Source organism: Anoplolepis gracilipes, chromosome 6 (genome assembly GCF_047496725.1).
Source record: "Anoplolepis gracilipes chromosome 6, ASM4749672v1, whole genome shotgun sequence".
In the NCBI taxonomy this organism is placed as follows: Eukaryota; Metazoa; Arthropoda; class Insecta; order Hymenoptera; family Formicidae; genus Anoplolepis; species Anoplolepis gracilipes.
The window spans coordinates 6,719,507-6,740,143 of record NC_132975.1 but is presented as its reverse complement, the minus strand read 5'-3'; the positions used below and the strand labels follow the sequence as shown (position 1 = coordinate 6,740,143).

Here is a 20,637-nt window from a genome sequence, read left to right as displayed (position 1 = left end):
AGTTTATTAAATATATTATTTATAAAATTATAATAGTTATTATAGTAAAATAGTAATTTATATTTGCTTAAATATGCATTTTTATCATTTTTATTATTTGGAAGCAGCATCCAGCACACACGCTTCACCGAACTGTCAATAAACTGTTCCAAAATTAAATTTTCACTTTTCGACTTCATTGATCACCAATCAGACTCACGGAAAAAGTGCAGCAATAAAAATCTCGAAATTCGGCACTTCACGGCTTTTTCATTACTTTGTTTATTATGGATGGATAACAAAGGACTCTCTCTCTCTCTCTCTCTCTCTCTCTCTAAATAATATAATAATTTTAATAATATAATAAAGGATTATGTCCAGCTTGAGTTTCCAGTGAATAGCGTTGAGACATGGTTAGGATTGTAGGGCATCAAAAGAGGATAACAAGTTCTATATGCATATCTTTGTAAAATTAGTCCCCTGAGTGCTAGAACTGTCCAAAGTCCAAAGTTCACTATTATGACCATGTGTCTCCAGTAAAGTCCGTACCTGAGGTCTGTCACACTCTGATAAAGTCTGCACCGAAGGTCTGTCACACTCCCAGTAAAATCCACACCGGGGATTTGTAATACTCCTAGCAAAAATTTTTCCGAGGGTCTATCGTTCCCTCATAATAGTATTAAATGGCTTTTTTACATTTTTTGTATTATATATTTGTAAAAATAATGAGAGTTGTACAATAATATCTCAATGTGTTATATAAAACATTAAAATCTCACATAGTACTTTTTGATAATTTCTTTTTAAATATTTTTTATACGTAGAATGGTAAAATGAATTGTTTGCATCGATTTTATATGATACATGTGATATATATCACTGGTCAATGAACAGTCATAAGCCATATATTTATTGATAGAGAAATATTCACGAAATACAAAACGAAAGATTTTGATTGTCTAATTGAAATCTGGATGTAGAGAAATCAGATAGTGAAGATCAATGCTACGTGATCATAGTAGCGAACTTTAGACAGCTCTAGCACTCAGGAAACTTATTTTACAAGATTGTATCCATTGAATTTTTTTATCCTCTTTTAATTCCCTAATTTTAATTATATCTTAATATCTGGCATAGTTTTTTTTTTTAAAGAGAAAGAAGCGCAATATCTCTTCTTCTTTCTGTACATATTATTTGATATAATATATTAAATAGTTTATTAGAATAAATAGAGAACTGGCACACAACGACTTTATTATTTGGTAGAGGCTGAGACTGATAAAATATCAAAAACCGAGATATGTTGTTAGGTACACAGCAAAACATTTAATTTTGGATATATTTAATTTGAATCGTTATAGATACGGCCACCTGTTGCATACGCCAAATGTATCTCTGTATCATATGCGCTAACTACGCACTAATACTTCCACATGCTCCTTTAAATTGAATACTCTACGCTCATAGTGTATCTAATGCTTTAAGCATAATAGGTGACTCATTAAATCGATACAATATAATAGATTTTTAATTAGCACATTATGTGTTTATAAGCATGTATTTATAAATATTTTTTTTTTAAATGGAAAATATCTAAATTGCGTAATACTATTAATTTATTTATATTATTATGATAATATATAGAGATTATTACTGTAAGATAATAATATTACAGAGAAAATTTCACTAATGATATGAATATTTATATTAGAGAGATTATTAAAGTAACGCTGTTACATAAATTTTCTCGTTTAATGAAAACTCGCTTGCTGCACAACAAATATCTTGGCGTTTAAACTAATCCTCGATTGTGCTATCCAACAAAGTAAGAGAAGCCATTGCATATTTAAAGATGTATCTTGAGAAATAATTATTTTTTTAATCGATCGAAAGCTTTAAGAGCCGAACGCAAGATAAGAGGGCGTAAATTATTTTTTTAATGAAAACAAGAATTTTTAAATTCTCAACTCGATAAAACCGTTTTAATCATTAGTTTTCAATCTGCGTAATTACATGCTCTACAGAGTTTTTTAATTTTTATTTAGAAAAGTGTCTGTATCTTCTCTGTAAATATTTTTGCATTAATACAGCTTTCTCTAAATTTCAACAAAAGTTTTTAATATCCTAGAAACAGTTTCTGAGAAGGAAAGAAATCGTTGAATCTGTGAATTTTTATTTAAGTTATATAAATAATGACAATTCATATTTATGTGTATGCGCATATGTGTAACATAATATTTCACATAAAGCAAAATAATTAGAAAAAAATTGTAAAAATTACAATAAACAAGTGCTTGTAATTCCAAATCAATTCGTGATTATTTTTAATGTCAATATATAAGCATCTACTTTGTTATATATTTTCCTCGGTTAAATGATATTATAAATCGTGAAACGTCAATCGGAAAATATAGTTATATCATAGGCTTGCATCCTTGTGAATATAATTGCCTTGCAAATAGATTACGATTATGTAAGAAATGCAAGGTTTAAGCTGATTGATATTTGGAGCGATAAATTATGTAAAATAACTATATACTACAATTCAATTATATTGCATATTTATTTAAAGTTTTTATTATTTTTTATCTTTCTTAATATACACATATATATATATATATATATATATATATATATATATATTAATTTACTTTGATAATATATACAGGTATAATAATTATATCAAAGTGCAACAAAAATTTGTTTTGTTTAATATTTCCACAAAATAGTACTTAATGATCAATTGAGGAAAACGATTAATAAATAATCTCTTTTTACGTTCATGTCTTCTTGGACTACTAGAAAAGTAAAATATTTTAATTTCATTGTTATATTCATAATTTAATATTACAATTATTTCATTAATATTCTAATATAAAATTGAGATTTTTTTACACATTTAAAATTTTGTAAACAAAAAAAAAGTTAACTTTAAATTTTCTTCCAAGATTATTTTATTCTAAGATAGGAATTTTGTGTATTAATAATGATAAAATATGTCAAAAGAATTTATCTCCTACATAAACTTTCCTATATAAAGTTAATATATATATAGTGCACTACATCAGCGCAACTTAATGCTTCAATATATGAAAAAAAATTTAATATGTGCTTGATGTAATATAAAATAATATATAACGATACATATATATTTCGCGAAAGCTTTACGATATTCCCTTGGGTTATTACATATATCTATGCATGTATATCATGAAGAAATAGGAGCTTTTTCGTTTTACTAACAGATTTATCGGTAGTATTGTATTGGTCCTTGTAAGTATTTGTGGAAGTGATATCGATGTTGAAAATTTTTCAATTTTTGGCTATGTCAATAGGAAGTGATAGAAACACGCCTGCGATGAGAATTTAACAGGTCGATCCTTCCGTTTTAGATATTGGTTTCTTGGAACATATTCTTCGGCTACGATCAATGCGTTCGTTTTTCTAGATACCTTCAATTTATAACCATTTCGAACACAAAAGCATCGGCAAATTATCTCTTTTCAACGCCGGAAGCACCGACGAGTACTCCTGATATATACGCGTGTATTCCGCTACATCTTATATAAATGTGCAAGAGAGACACGACTATAGAGATGCAATCTAAGAAGAAAAATCACTGATCGCCTTCGGTTCCTTCGAGTTTTAATCTGCGCTTAAAGGGAGAAAGAGAAAGAAAGAAAGGCCATCCCAAATATTTTACCTCTTTTCTATGAGAATTCATTCCGCGCCGGTTTGCTGACAGCGCGATTATTTTTCTCGAGAGGAATTCAATTATTCTTTTTGTCCGCGTAATCCCTTTAAAGTTATCGAAAAACAGAAAAAACGGACAATATTTTAGCGTACAGAGGATTGATCGGCAACCGGAAACTTGGAAATTAATTCGTTGAAATAAGAAAGCTTTAGCATAAGTATAGCGAATTGTCGCTATTTCATAACCACATTAATCGAGATGTTCTTATTCCTCTTTTTCTTATAATTATATAAAACAACAGTAATTAGTTACATAATGCTTTTAATTTTACGTATCATTTCATATATATATTTCATCGATTCCATCATATTTTTTTGCACAAAAAATTAACAGAGTTTGAAAATTTTATTAATTAAATTATTCGTAGGCTAGTATTCATGTAGTATACGAAAATTAAATTATCTGAGATTGTTTTGTCTCGCAATTTCCCGATGCATTCCTGATAATTTTTATTTTTTTCTTAATTAGAGAGCACGCTCTCAAAATTTTATCGAGTTACGACTAAAACATTTAAATCGCCGCGATATAGAAGAACAATTCTTTGACCATATCTTTTCTACAGTCGCGCGTTCTTTTTTCCCGATCCAGAAGGCCAGATCTTTTCTTTTCACGCTTCTCGCGCCGGAGTGTTCCGTAAAAAGGAGCTCGAACGAGATGTAAGTCTCCTCGGATTTTTCTCGCTAGTCTCGGAGCTTACCGGGAATCGATTTTCCGTGTTGGAGGAAGGTTGTAATCGCGCTCGACGGACGAGCATCTCGTTCGGATGCTCGTATCAATGCGGAGAGTACCCGATATACACGTGTGGACGCGTTTAACGCAGCGGAATCGGTCGGCCAATAATGGAATTTACATCGGCTGGATAGAGGCTGGGGAGGAGGGCAAAGGGATTGGCCAACGGGGAGGAAGAGGAAAGGGGTACCGGGAGAGGGGGGGGGATAAAATGCCGTTGCACAATATAACGCGACGTAATCTGGTATATCGCGATGGACGCGAGGCCGCCGGTCCATGCACCCTCGTATTCGCGCTGGAAGCGCGGATATTTGGATAAATCGATATCCCTACGATTCTCGGATTTTCCTCTCCCTCGCGCTCCCTCTGACTCTCTGGTAGCCCTTTCTCTTTCTCCTCCTCCTCTCTCTCTCTCTCTCTCTCTCTCTCTCTCTCTCGCAGCCGCTTCAGTTTGCCGATAATCTCAGCCCCCGTCCCCGCTTTGTCTGTGTGTCCCCTTTTTAGCGGTAACGGCCAGACTATTGGAGTCAGGGCGCCGGCTAGTCTAGCCAAATAAAAGTTGAGAGTCGTCTGGCACTCGCCGAATAGCAGACGATACCTAGTCTGAGGATGCTAACCCTCTCCCTGCCTAATTTAAAGATGTAACCTTGTGTTATTACAGCATCTCGCTCTCGAAGTACTTTTGACGTTTGCCTAATATATTGCCTATAGTGGCTTAATGTATACATTTATATATGTATATACAATATTTTTAATAACTATGCAACGAAGCTGGAGAATACGAAAAATCGAAAGCATTAATAGTATCGAAACGATAAAAATAAGTTAAAGAATATAGGATGTAGAAGTGGAAAAGACTATTATACTTATGGACAGACAGACAGACACACACATCTATATGTTTAACGGTAGAGAATTTTAAGATTAATGCTTATAATCATTTAATAATAGATTATGAGACCTTTCGCATATTGCCTCATGTCTTTATGTAATTTTTACACAATTATCTGTTAATATTATAAATTATAATTATCTTACAATTTTTTAATTTTTTTTTCCTTCTCTCTTTCCCTCTTAATTTTAATTCTTATTTTAAACGAGCTTGCGTAAGAATGTAAATCCAACAATATCTTCGTAGTTTTGCAACCTGCTGTATTTTTAACATGCTATTTTTTTCGTAAGTTATTATAACGTGTCTCCCTAAAAAAAAAAAAAAAAAAAAAAAAAAAATATAAGATTCACAAAATTAACATGAAACTAGCGGTAAAAAATAATTCAGATGTGAAAAATAAGAATCGATATGTATATGGATAGTAGGATAATAATGTATTATAAAGTTTCAAAATTGCTTCTCTCGCGTATGAATAAAATGTGGAAAAGAAAAGTACAAATCTAAAAAAAAATATAAATATTGGAGAGTACAATTTCGTATCTAGAAACAGTTTCTGAACGGGTAAAAATTGCTGAAAAAAGAAATTAAAAGGATTCTTTATTTTAAAAAATTTAGATTTATCATTTTTTAAGTCTTAAACTAACAAACAATGCGCGCTTTATTTTTATTACTTTTATTATTTGGTAGTAATATATAGCGCACGCTTCACCGAACTTTCAAGAAGCTGTCAGATTGAACTAGTCAGTCCATAATTAAACATTCACTTCTCGTTGATCGCCAATTAGGCACACGGAAAAAGTACAACAATATAAATTCGACTTGAACACACTTTATTTTTATTATTTCTTTTATAATGGATATTCATTATTCACACACGCACATACATATAAAATACAGCATATATTTAGAATAAAAAGAAAAAAAAATAGAAATATCTTTTTCAAATCAAAATGGAAAAAATATCATTAATCATACTATAATCTTTTTACTGATAGATGCAATTAACTTTTTCTTCTTTTTAAAAACGCGAGAATTAGGCAGGCAAATTTTTACTCACACGTTTATCGTTAGTAGCGCTGAAAAAGCGTATCTTTCATCAGAAACACGCCACTTATGTGGAGTATTTAATATAAGGTAAGATTTAATAAAATCTTCAAAATTCCGATCAAACTTCTCACGGTATTATTAAAACGATGATAGAATATATAATCTAGTCGTCTTACGCATCTCTTGAACGCGCAGTATCGCTTCGAGTCTATTTGTCCCGCGGCAAACAATTTATTTCTCTCACGACTTTGTAAATCTTATCGCAGGACCGAGTCGTCCGTCTTCAGCCTTTTCCGCGCTGCTTTGCGCCGCTTTTCTTACTGTTCATTTTACCTTTGCCCATTTGTCTTGACATTTTTTTTCCACGATTCTCTCTCGACCAAGAAATCCGCCTTGCAGCGAGATTTATTGCTCCCGATCAATCATCCGCACCGAGGTTGTCTTAGACGCGAAACACACACCAGAGCATGTCCAATTATGGGAAAGTTAATTTTTCACGTAGACGGTAATGTCGGTCGTTACAGTCAACGCTGATTTTCAGAAATATAACGGGAGATACGTTTTCTTTTGTCGCGACAGAGGGTGAGACAAATAATAGATTATTTTTTATATCTTATCATGTAAAACTGTTAAATTTTACATAAAAACATTTTTTTTTATTTTATATTTTTTTTAATATTTTTACTTTTATATTTTGTTTTAATATTTTTACTTTTGTAACTGCGTGTGACCGATGCATTTGAAGATTCTAATGGTGGCATTATTTCGCCAGCTGTACTTAAAGTTGTTACGAAGAAAGAACGCATTTGTGCACCACATATTCAAGATCGAGTCGAATGTCGGTCAGAAAAATAAAGAAGTACCGAAAAGTTCTCCGTTGCTTTTCCGTGATTTACAAGAGCCATATGGATATAATAGACTACAGCTTAATAGAACGCGAAATTCGAACCGTATATAGAAACGACCTAGATTCATTCCACTGCACCATGCTACGTCGATATTAATATTTTTTCAATTCAGACTGATGGTAGTCGCGTGCAATTTACCTCGGTCTGGTGGCTAATATTCGAAATTTCCTAGAAATTTCGAACGTTTGCGAAACTTAGGAGACTCTCTTGCACTTGCAAACGCGCCGAAATTCCGTTAAACCCGATACGAAATTCTATGTACAAACGAAATTCTATGGATACTTTTATCTTTGACATTTTTATCGTTTCATGCGACTAAAATTTGGAACTACGTGAAATTTTATCATTTGTGTAAATTAAATTTAGCGAAGCAAAATTTGTGCGAATGTTACAAATGTTTCCCATTGTCAATTGTTGAAACATAAGATACCATCATTGCGTAAAGAAACGTACACGGTAAAAAATTTTGTGTTAAATTTAACACATTTCTCATGTCCTAATTTATCCACTCTAATTTTAATGTTAATTTAACAGAAGGCAAATATGTAAAAAAATAACACAAATAACATGTAAAAAATTAACACAAAAATGTGAATTAGTGCAAGATTTACTTGTTAATTGTGTTGTTTTAATTTTTAGAAATGGTTAATATTAGCTCAATGTAGAAAAGTTAAAATAACATAACGACAGTATGTTATATTAACATAAGAATATGTTAAAAATTTAACACAAAAATTTCTATACGAGAAAATTTCAACAAAAATACAAAATGTTTTTTACCGTGTATGTGAATTTGGCGAAAATTATTTAAAATTTAAGATAATCCGATTTTTATTGAGTCCAATAATGACGTGGGAAGTATAAGAAATTTACGATTAAGCAATGATTTGTTTTGATTACTTAAATGATACTTTTTTTTCTTTACATTCATCAATCAAATCAAAGTCAACCTCTCAATGTTGCCTCTCTATGTTGATTGAAGCGAGAATTTCTCGTCAGTTGCTCCTTATCATCGTCCACTTCTAAATCCCATCTTCAAGTGCCGGAATTCTTTAATAAAAATTCAGCGACGATTGCTTGGAGACAAAATTATCGAAGAATTTCGAATATAATCAAAGTCACTTGAGTGAAAAGAAGATAAATATAGGGTGACCCTTAACATTTTTTTGTGAGAAAAAACGATTTCATCTCAATAGCCTTATCGATCGCTTTAATGACCATTGATATCGTCTGGGTGGATTAAATTGAGAACGCAAAAGACTCTTTTTGCGTAATCGTCTCATCGAGGAAACATGAACCTTATTTGACTACGAAACGAAAGATTGGTAATAAAAATGACGTTATTTAAATTCAATGTTAGTATAATTTTTGTATATGTATAATGTTTCCAATGTCGCACATATAAAGAGAAATGCAGTTTTTATTTTTAGTTTTAAACTCTTATTGCGACGCATAAAGATTATATTTATTTTATTTATTACAAATGTTGACATTTTTTATCCTATAATTTCACTATTACTGTCTCATCTAATATTACTGTCTTCTTATATATATTAAGTTAAGTTTATTCGTAGTGAGTCTCTTTACTTATCTTATTTCTCTTACTAAGTATTTTCAATTGTGTACTTTTGATTCCAAGTTATTTTCCAGAAATATTTTCCGAGGATTGAGGGTGACTCATTACTGCAATTGAAAAGCAGGAAAATCTCTTCGTTTTTACCTGAGAGAAACGTAACAGAGGAATGATAGAAACAATGCGACTGCTGATGAAAGTGAAATAATCTCGGTATTATCTTTAGAGAAAAAGCTCAAAAGAGATTGTAAAAGAAAAGATTGCAAAAGAGGACTTATTTTCCAAATACCCTTTTGATACGACGTTGACAACATAATAATCATTTGTTTCTTGCTGGAATAAATCTTGTTGCGATCGAACGATGCGTCAGAGAATCGAATGCAAATACTTGAGTAGCCTATGCATCAAAAAGAATCCGATATGATATGCTTGTACCGATCGTTCTTTCTCATAAGTAGAGATTTGGAAAGAAATCTCATATTTAATGTATTTCGCAGTTGATCGATAAGAAAACTTCAGATATTTGTTTGTATATTAAATAAAAACACGGCATCTTTCAAGAGCAGAGAGAAAAGTTTTTGCAAAAAATATGCCTTACAATTATTATATTTCAGTATATTATTTAAAGAACATTCTTCAAGCCTTTGTACTAAAGATACATTGAAAATTGTTTATCTATTGCATTGCATAATTTTCTTATATTAAATATATCAAAATAAATGCTTTATAGGTTTATTAATGAATTCTTAATGTTAAATAATTTATCATATAATAATTATTACACAATTTATTTTCTTAGAATAAATTGAAATAATTATAATACCCTAAGTAAATACGAGATTTCGGACATTAATGCATTAATCATACTAGCTAATATTAGTATAAACAAATAAGTTTGCATTTTTCGATCTGTTATTTTGGCCATAAAATTTCATATCTTTTCTTCCAGAAAAAAAAATTAATTTTCAAAATCAACTTTTTATTCCACGAATGTGTAATCTAATATCTTAAATCTTCCGTCTCTGTTACATGCTAACATACTATAAATGCTTTATCCAAAACGTTTCACATAAAACAATAGAGAAAGGGATTAAATCTGATTCACAAGATACAGAGATGTTAAATCATCCATATTTTTCCATTATTAATCCCCCCAAAAAAGTGGAAGAAAAAAGTTAATTTTTATTTTTGAAAAAAGAAATATACATATACAGATAAAATGTAGTGAGTGCAATAACGGACCAAAGAATTTATTAATACAAAGTTTTTTGATCATTAATGTAGTTATCTGTTGGTTGTCTACCGTTGACTGAAGAGAATCTGAATAAGTAGAAACTAGTTCTATTACGGAGACGGAAGAACAGGAGTATACTGTGAATACTGTCTGACATATGTGTACTAATCCCCGGAAAGTCGTATTTACTATCATATTATCGTTACTCCGTCTATTGAATATTTCAATTTTATCTTTTAAATGAAAATTTAATTCTTAAGAACCTGTTTATTTTTAATCATTATATTTGTGACGCCACATCATTATGAAAGAAAATATTAAAATTTAAAATTGGCTTTAAAAAAATAATCAGAAAACGAGAAAGCGAGATAAATCTGAGATATCCTGTACGTGTCGAAGCTTTATACTGGCGAATTTCTACGTTTAAGCTCTCTAAAAAGACAGTCAAATTAAATTGTCTGCGGGCGAGGTAAAATCCCCGATCAGTATATAATAACGGAAGAAATTATCACCAATTATTATTATTGGCGGAGAGAAATGACACGAGACATACAAAGCATGTATCGTCACGATAAAGCGAATAGAAGAAGCACAAACTTGCTGTCAGTTATATGAAAAAAAGAGAAATAGGGGAGGGGGGAGAGAGAGAAGGAAAGGGAAAAAGAGATAAAGAGAGAAAGAAGAGCTCGCGCGCGCGACGATCCCGGGTGGAAGAACGAAGGGGCGGCAAAGAGGGTGGCTAGAGGGCCTGGAAGGGTGCCTAGGACGCGACGCGGTGGGGGTGGGTCGGGATTGGCTTTTCGCGAATGTGAAACTCAGTAGTACGCTACCACCCACGCACGTAGTACGCACGTTCGCTCCACGTGTGCTCCGTCTAAAAGTTATCCCCGTTTCTCTCGTTTTCAGCGTACGATATCAGTAACAACGAGAGAGTTTTCTTCGGGGACGAGGATTCAACGTGTTCTGCGATGTAACTCGAAACAAATCGTCTTTGCCGCAAGTACATTCAGCTGAGAAGAAGATATTCAGTCACGGAGAGAAAGAGAAAGAGAGAGAGAGAGAGAGAGAGAGAGAGAGAGAGAGATAAGGGAGAGAATTGTCAGTCGCTGAGGAAATTTCGACGATAAATAACGAAGAGAGATATTCAAGATTATGTCAATTGTCATATCGTAACGAAATATTACGTAAAGCGGAGACAGAGCGTGTGATTTGAGTTTTGTACTTGCGGGTGTCATCACCGTGACGTATAAAGTGAGAAACGAGGGATCTCTCTTTTTCTCTCTCTTATCGAAGAAAACATATTCACGAGGATAAACGAGAGCACAATTGGACGAATGTCACGAGATTCGATGTGAAATAAAAATTCTTGACATTGTCTATTATCAAGAAAGAAAGAAAATGAGCCAAATGCAATGCGATCTTCTATCTCACATGTTTGAAGCGTGATTTCTCGCTGAAAATTTGTTAGAATTTGCTGACAGATAGTAAGGATGTGTAAAGATTAAAGATCGGGGCATCATGTCCGTGAAAGAAATATTCAAGATGATATTACATTACACGAGGCAGAGAACTTTTCACGTTTTTGACGATGGCGAAATTACAGAATTCCTAAGATACGACAGATTTGAGTTTCCCTGAAGAAATCAAGAAGATCGAGGACCGTGATCATTTTCGCTACAAAGTAAGTTTTAAAGAAATTAAATTAATTAGAATAATTTTTTATAAATTTTTAATAAAGATATAATAGCTCAATTTAATAAAATAAAATGAAAGTTTTTGTGTTTTTGTATGGCAAGATATATTTTAGGGTACAAATTAATAGATTTCTTTCTAATTTATAATAATTATCTATTAAAATCAGTACTTATACGTAAAAATATCTGATCGTGATTATAAAAAAAATATATATTTATATACGTATATATGTAGAATTAATATCATCTTAATTAACTTTTAATCAATATTGTTTAGTGCTCTTTAATCTTTTGAATTAGAAATCTTTATCTATTTTACAAATTAATTTTTTTAAATATTATACATATATACATATTTATATATATGTGTATGCGTGTGTGTTTTTTATTTTTTACTTTAATTAAGTTAATTTTTTTATTTTATATAATGATGTATAATTATACCCAATATATGTATATTAATAATTATATATTTTTTTTCATTTTTCTTACAATCTGTTAATTTACATGTTGTTCGATCATTATTTAGTCATTATTTCTACATTGATTTCAATATTACATTATTAGAAATAGTAAAAATCAATAGCAAGAGAATAAATAATAATGATAATGTAAGAATAACCATAGATAGTTAGTAAAACAAATTACTAATTACTTGTAATTATAAAGACTGCATTACAATCTGCAAGTTTATAGAATGAGTTATCTAATAGGAATGACATAAATAGATATTTTGAACGCGAGATGAAGCTTTTTCTCTCTGCTTTATCTACATAAAATATACAAATATTTCATTTCGATTTTTCTCTCTGCTCATATTTTCCCACGTATTTCTCGAAAAAGTTGCTAAAATTTGATAGGATTGGAATTGATATAGTAATATATATGTATATAGTGATGTGTCGAGATAAAAAAAAGTTCATGTAAATTTTATTATATATAGTTTTCGATATAAGTTTATATAGTCTCTTTGTTAAGAGATGAATATTAGAAGTTTTAAGCAGCGAGAGACAGAAAGAGAGAGAGAGAGAGAGAGAGAGAGAGAGAGAGAGAGAGAGAGAGAGAATGAGCATACTCGACCTTGTTTTTGAGATATATTAAACTCATTTTTTTATATTTGAAAGAATAGATTTTAAATAATTTTAGGATTAATTTGGAAAATAGATAAGATGAAATGTGTGTATGTGAAAGGGGGAGGGGAGATTCGATATTATCAATAGCTGATATACGACTCTTAATGTATTTCACATGTATTTCACATTTGAAATTTTATTTAGGTATCGCTAATTTTAAACTTGCATTATAATTTTCGTTCATTTGTTATCGATATCGAATATTACATCATTACGTTTGAGTTCTTCTCTTATCGCGTGACTTCCGCATTAAGCAAAAATAATCGGCTTATTATTATGAGCTCTCGCACGAAAATTCAATTTACCACACTTTCGTGGTGTATATTGCACGGAATGAAAATTGTAAGGAGCACGAAGTGGATATTACTTGCGCCAGTTCTTCATCTTTTTCGCTTCTCTGACATGAATTCACTTTCCATTACGAGCTCAACGTTATAGCATAGAAAATTGCAATTGAGAGGAAAATACGTGTCTATATAATTTGAGAGAAAACGAATAAATAAAATAATTTCTAATAAATCCGCATAAATTAATATAATAAATCCGCATAATTACCGTTAAATTCCACACTGTTGGTAGTTTAAACGGTCTCAATTATAAATATCTTTGAGCAAAAGGAGATTTCCACCGTGCGTATTGGTTGCAGGTGTGGATCCGGTTTTGCAAATAACTAAATAACGTTCGCGGTTACGCTGAAGCGCGTGTTCGTCTTCATTAAATGCAAAGACGTTAATTGAATATTCCGTGGAATGGGAATACCGCTGTCTCATAGAGAGAAAAATAAATGAGAATGTACTACGTATTATTTACGATTACAATCGAAGCATTGATCGATTTTAATATCAAACTTATAATCACAGACGTCACGATATGACTTATACATACGAGACTTTACACGTACGAGCAACTATATTTATTTCATTGAAAACGTTACACGCTGAGTATTATTAATTATATAATAATATTTATATATTATAAATAATTATTAATAATATATTATAAATATATTAGAATATACGCGTAATAAAATTATGATTGAATAAAAAATAATAATATTCGTGATATATACCACAACGTTCTATTTATAAATAAAATAATATTTTTGGTTTTTTTTAAATATCGCAAAAGCATTTTATAAGGAAAATATGTTATAATCTTTAACGGTTGAAAGTAAGTTCGCATTTTTTTCTCTTCAAATCTAATCGTTGCGTTCGGTGTATCTGTACGTTTACATAACGGCGTTATGTTATTTTACAGAGTGACACGACGGATTTTCACTATCTTTCTTTGCGCACGTACTTTTCTTGCGATAAGTTAAAAAAAAAGTGTCGATCGCCTGAGATAAAGATAGGTGAGATTCGGGGTTGAAAGATCGAAGATTGAACATCCGGGCAACAAAAGCTGAAAACTTGGCTTACTTCTAATTTGTTTTCTTTTAATACAAAATCACAGCGGAGTATCTGAAATGTAATTTTTCGAATTATTAAAGCTAATATGAAAAACACTTTTTTTATTTTACAAAATTAAAACTTAATGATTTAAGATAAAATTATTCTGTCGTTATGTGTGTTTATTAAAAACAAATTAATTCACAAGATAATAATTGTCAATTTTCACTGAATCAAAGTTTGTGCGATATTAAAGTTTCGTTACTTGAGGGGGACAATGCAACATATATATAATCTTTATCTCTCTTTTAACGGAATAAGTTATATTCACAGTTTCATCCAACATACCGGTCTCTTTTGTACGAACATTGTGTATTTGCTGCGAAGAAAATCCAATTACGCTTGCAACGTACCAAAGTTTCGAAAAGATGACACGTTAGAATTCATTGACTTTTTTTCTCGCGCCGGTGAAGAAAATATCTTCTGTAATGATGAAAGACGGCCTACAAACCAAGAATATGGAATAACATACGAAAGAATTGATATTATAGTTCGTTTTAAAGAAAATTACTTTTCTCGACAATAAATGTTGTGCAACACTTCGTGTCTTCCTTTTTACAGCTGAGATGTATCGTAAAAATGCTTTTTTGTCAAGAGACAGTCTCGTACAAAGTAAAATACTTTCACCTAAATTTATTTTCTGCCAGTCTGAATTGCAATCTTTCTTCAATTTATCACATCGTAATTAATAATAATTTTTTTTTCTTTTTTTTTTTTTTTTTTTTTTTTTTTTTGAGAAACTCGTCTCGTCCAACTCATAGGACGCTTTTTGAATTTAATTTATTTTTCTATAAAATATTTGCGTCCATATTTTTGATAATTTTAGAATGTCATAAATGAAAACTCTGCAACAAATGATATATTTTACGTGATAATAAAAATATAGTAGCAGCAAGCAACTAACCGTGATCGGTTTTAAAATTGTATAAAAAATCAATAAAATATTTTAGCGTATACAGTAATAAAGTACTTTTATTCTGCAAATATTTCTATAATAACATGTCGTGCAAATGAAACAGTGGTTATTTTAAGACGCGATGAAAGAGCTACTTCAACGAGCTAGCTTGAGTCGCTGTTTCGAGACTCTTTGTCGTTTAGAGGAGATGAAAACGTAGAGTTTCTCGACGATGGACATCTCTTTCGCAGCCAGGAACACGTAATCGAAGAACGTGGCTCTCTGCTGCCGGAAAATCAATGTTATCTAGAGAGTATCCGGCCAAGAGAGAGAGAGAAAGAGGGAGAATAGAAATTAAGTGTCGAGTGCTCGGTGCGATGAGATGTTACTCGAGAACAATTTAATAAAGAGACTAAATTAATTCACTAAATTAATCAATTCAGTCGCATAATTTCCCGTTGTTTTCTTTTCTTCATTTTATTTATTCATTTTTTTTTTCAAACCAATGACAACGTCAAAAGCTTCCCGCCGTGTATGATTTAAGCGAAATAGGTTATCATGCGGACGTGTCCGATCTACCTACGTATGTATCATCTCGCGCATGACCGATGGTCATGTATTGTATAAACCCGCGCTATAAATACCAAAATAACAGATTGATTTATGATCGCGCGTATCTCTCTCTCTCTCTCTCTCTCTCTCGCTCTCTTTTTTCATGATTTACGGTGTCTCGAAACGCTGTCGAGGCTGCTCCTAGAATGCGCAGGGAGAGAGTTTATTCTCTAAAATATACATTTTTTTCTCTTTACTGATGAGGCTGTGACAGATAAATTAAAATTTCCAGTCGATGGAATATCGGGCAAACTAGATATTTCACGTCTACGTCAAAACTGAACATATATTTATATCCTACTAATATATTCTCGATTTACTATAATTCTACCTTATTTTTCCTTGTCGTTTACGACGATTTTCAGATTTATCATTGAGAAATGTGTAATATTTATCGCGATTATTGTTTTGAGCCTGCGTATAAATGTGACGGAAGACAACCGATGCTTTTATACGGATTTTAAATTGATTGATCCATTCCTTTTCCAATTCTTTTCCAATTCTTTTCATAATCGCTATTATCTCGCAAACGTATATATCGTAAGACATTAATTTTATCTTCAGTAACTTCAATAACTCGATCGTTCCAAACGCTTATTATACGCGATATGCCATTATGGCATTTTATCCTCGAATATAGGCCGAAGGATTTAAGGATTTTCTCGTCCAACATTGTGTATCACTATACGTGTATACATACAGCTAAAAAGGATTTTTATGTATGTATAGAAAGAGACCGAGCGAGAAAAGATGTAAAAGTGGATCTGTGAGAAAGGAGAGAAAGAGAGAGAGAGAGAAAGAGGAAAAAGGGGAAAATAAATGGTAAAAAGCGAGATATTTTGTGGCAGAGGCCGCGTTTGCGATACACATCGGCTTTCGACACGTACGCGCACTTAATCGCGCGTACTTGTATCGACAGCGACAGGCTGGTTGAATTTTGAATGCGACTAATACAGGGGACCAGCGATACACCAACCTACCCACGAAATCGATAAAGGCGTGTTTTCGGCGAGAAATGGACAAGTGTATACACATACAAATACCGTAGATAATTATCGGACATTTCGAATTTTCCATCGCCGGAATAAATTCGCTACAGGACTTTGCTCTTCGATACTTGCGAGGTAAATTCGCGCAAAGCTGCAAACTGTCGCAGCGAAATTACATGCGATATTCGCGAAGCTCGTCTCCTTCGTCCTAACAAATCGAAATAAAATGCAACACAACCGCGATTTTCCGCGACAAAAAAGCAAATAGTCGTTAGAGAAAGACAGAGAGGGGAAATTTATCGGAATTATTATGGATTTTTATTCCTCTCTCGCGTGTCATTTTGTAAACACGAATTATAGAATAGCGTAGCGATTCAAGCGTATCGCGCGAGTTATTTGTTGTCGTTCCGGACTGCGTGATCCGTTTGCAAACGCTTACATCCGCTTACAAACGCTTCATCAAGAGTATCTCTGTCTATTGAAAACAGAGCACATTGATCTGCATGTTGAATAGAAGAAAAATCTAAAAACGTACAAATTGTTCTCACGCATAATTTGGCGAAATATGAACGCGCAACAATATTTCTTTATGAAACTTAGAGAGAATTTTTTTTAACACGTATTTAAAATTTTTTATTAATTTAATATCTCAATAAAAAAAAGTAAAGTAAAGTAAAAGTTTCAAGCTGAAGTTTATATTGGACTGAATCATTCAAGAACTGAATCGTTCATTTCAATTTAAATAACGAACAAAGTTTTGTCACTTATTCGCGCCTCTCATTCGGAATAACTTTCTTGATTTTCAACGGATCTTTTAAAGAAGAACGAAAAAGGACGATAGTCTCAATCAAAATTAACTTCAAAGAAATAATAAGAAAGATGCGTATATTCATTTTTTTTGTCTTGCGATAGCTAAAACATATTTCTTATTTGAGGAAAGTTTAAATAATTTGATTTATAATAATTGCTTTAAAAACTTTCTTTAAAATTTTGACTTTGATTTTGCGCTTAAAGCTGTGCTGATAAAATATAATTAAACAAGGTTCTAAAAATATAACATGTTATTAAGACTATTATATTTTCACAGCAACTAATCTCCGTAATGGATAAGAAAGGAAGGAAGTTACATCGACTTTGAGAGGGCTTGAGAGCTCTTTAGGTATCTTAATATATTTCAGGATATCCCAATTATCAGACAAGACTCTCAAGTTTTTTTCTGAAAGTTCTCTCTCTCTCTCTCTCTCTCTCTCTCTCTCTCTCTCTCTCTCTCTCTCTTCTAATATTTATTGAGCAAAAATAATTCCAATTAATTTCATTTTACAATAAAATAATATTTTTACAATTTAGAAATAAAATGTTTATCTAATGTTTTCAAAGAGTTTATTTATCATTTATTTACTATTTAATTAATATTATATATACATATATTCATTTTTTATAAGTATATCTTGCTATTTAATTTTTTTACTCCTTTCCATTTTTTCCTTTTTTTTTGGAAGTTCAGCACTTTATATATAGAATGTCACAAGAGATTTTTTCGATGCTCATAATCGTTTTTCGATTTTTCTACAAATCGGGACAACAGTAGATTGTCCGAGCTTTATCCGTTGCAAGAATTTTTTTCGGGAAGATTGCAGTCGCAAGCGCCGGTTGACTAAGCAAGTAAATTAATTGATGGAGTTTACGAAAGTAAACGGAAGGGAGAGAAAGCTTTGCGCAATATTATCAACGATATAAATTGATTCAATCTAGGGGATGATTAAGAAACAGCATTAAGATGGCTTCCGACATGATTACATCAAATCCTGTTGTGGCCGCTTCGAAGCGAGCTTCCTTCCTTCCTTCCTTTGGCTTAATATTACATTCTGTACATACAATACCACTCACTCTTTCATACAAAATATTCAAGACTGTAATCCTTTATTTATAGTTCCTTTGATCAATTTGAAATCGAATTCGTGAGATGTTTACATTTTCTGAATTATAATATGATTGAAAGAGAGAGATGTTTCGTGAGAGTTTTGAAAACTGCAAATGAATAATAAAACAATTCCTTTAATTAATATCAAGTAGATTTTACTGGAATATATTATTTAATTTGCTTAATTACAAACACATCTAATTTTAATGTTAAAAACCGACAGCTGTTAATCAGATTTTTTTAGAAAACATGAAAGAAATTCTGGATTAAAAAGTGACGGTAATTTTGCGACATTTTATATTTATTTCACATAAGATAATAATTCAATTAAATAATAATGCAAGCATTTCAGTCATGTTATCTTTATAATGTAAAAGCGTGAGTGTTTCCGGCAGCGCCCGAATAATTACGACTATATGTATGCTAAAAGATACTTATACAATCTGTTACATTTACGTTGCTCATGCTGACGTTTTTATCGTCCACGTGTTCCTCTTTCTTTTTGACACGTTACTAACATTGATATGTAAGGGCAAGGAATTTGTATATAACTAATATTAATTATATAGCTTCGTTTTAGATTTTATATCATTTTATCTATCATTCTTTCATATTCAATGTGTGCATGAAACTTTCATTTTTTTCTATAAATTCAAAGAATTATTTCATGGATATTCACGTATAGCCATTAGTTCTTTCTCGCCCCTTTTATTTTCTTATAAAGAATGTGTTTAAAACATTTTCCGTTTCATCCTTTTCCGGCTCTTCTAACACTTTAAGGCATTCATACACTGGAGAATTCTTTCGATAGCAGTACCATTCATCTCATCCATAATATACACGATATTATAATTTCTACATGTAATTTTATTTTATACATATATTTTTTCTTTTTCTTTTATATGGTATAAAAATAGTTATTTTTACACTCACTTATATAAAAGTATATTGTAATGATTAAAATAGAGAGGATTGATAAAAAATTAATAGTTTTTGAGATATATTATTGTTGTGGTTTTTGATTGATTTTATTTAATTTTGATATTCATCTTCCTACTGTCACTCATTTACAAGCATTTGCGTAAAAAAATATAACACTCTTTTAAATGGTAATATATTAAACTTTAATATTAAACTGAGAATACAGAATATAAGGAACAAAAAACAATATTAATAGCATAATTATAGTTGTTTGAAAGATAAGTCCACAAAGCACTTCAGCAATCGCAAGACTTTACAAGATATTAGCTCTTTATATAAGTTGTCTTTGTTAATAATAATAAATAATTTGACATCGTGCTAAGAGATGATCTCTTGAAAATGAGTACAATAAATATTAAATTTAATTTGCTACTTCAATACGGAGATGAAACATAAAAAGATGCGCATTTTCCTCTCTTTTCGGAAAATTATCTTGAAAATCAATAATGGAGAGATTTATTTCACTTAAATGTTGCAATTAATTGCTATGTAGACTTATTTTTCAAACAGTTAGGTTATTTTATTAATTTGTTCGTTGTGTTCTGTATTCTTATTGTTGACGAAATATTAAAGTTAACATATTATATAACATATTTTTGAAAGAGTGTTATTATTTTCCGCGCAAATATTTGTAAATAAGTGACAGTGCGAAAATAAATATCAAAATCGATTAAAATTAATCAGAAAGTGACAACAATATTATAATCCCAAAAACCAAATTCTTAAATTCTTTTATTAATTTTATTTTAATATGCGACATACTCTTATATATAAATGTGTGTAAAAATAATTTATCTTTTTATATTATTAAAGAATTTTATATATATACTAAAGAATTATAAAAGAAT

The 20,637-nt window shown here is 31.0% G+C and overlaps 1 protein-coding gene across 2 annotated transcripts in view; it reads left to right on the top strand.

Moving 5' to 3' along the window:
* The first annotated feature begins 10,952 nt into the window (after positions 1–10,952).
* LOC140666498 (uncharacterized) overlaps positions 10,953–20,637 on the top strand; it is a 44,727-nt gene continuing 35,042 nt past the window's right edge. For both annotated transcript variants that reach the window (XM_072893750.1, XM_072893752.1), the window contains exon 1: positions 10,953–11,797. The gene's annotated coding sequence lies outside the window, so the exon portion shown is untranslated. The remainder of the gene's footprint in view (positions 11,798–20,637) is intronic.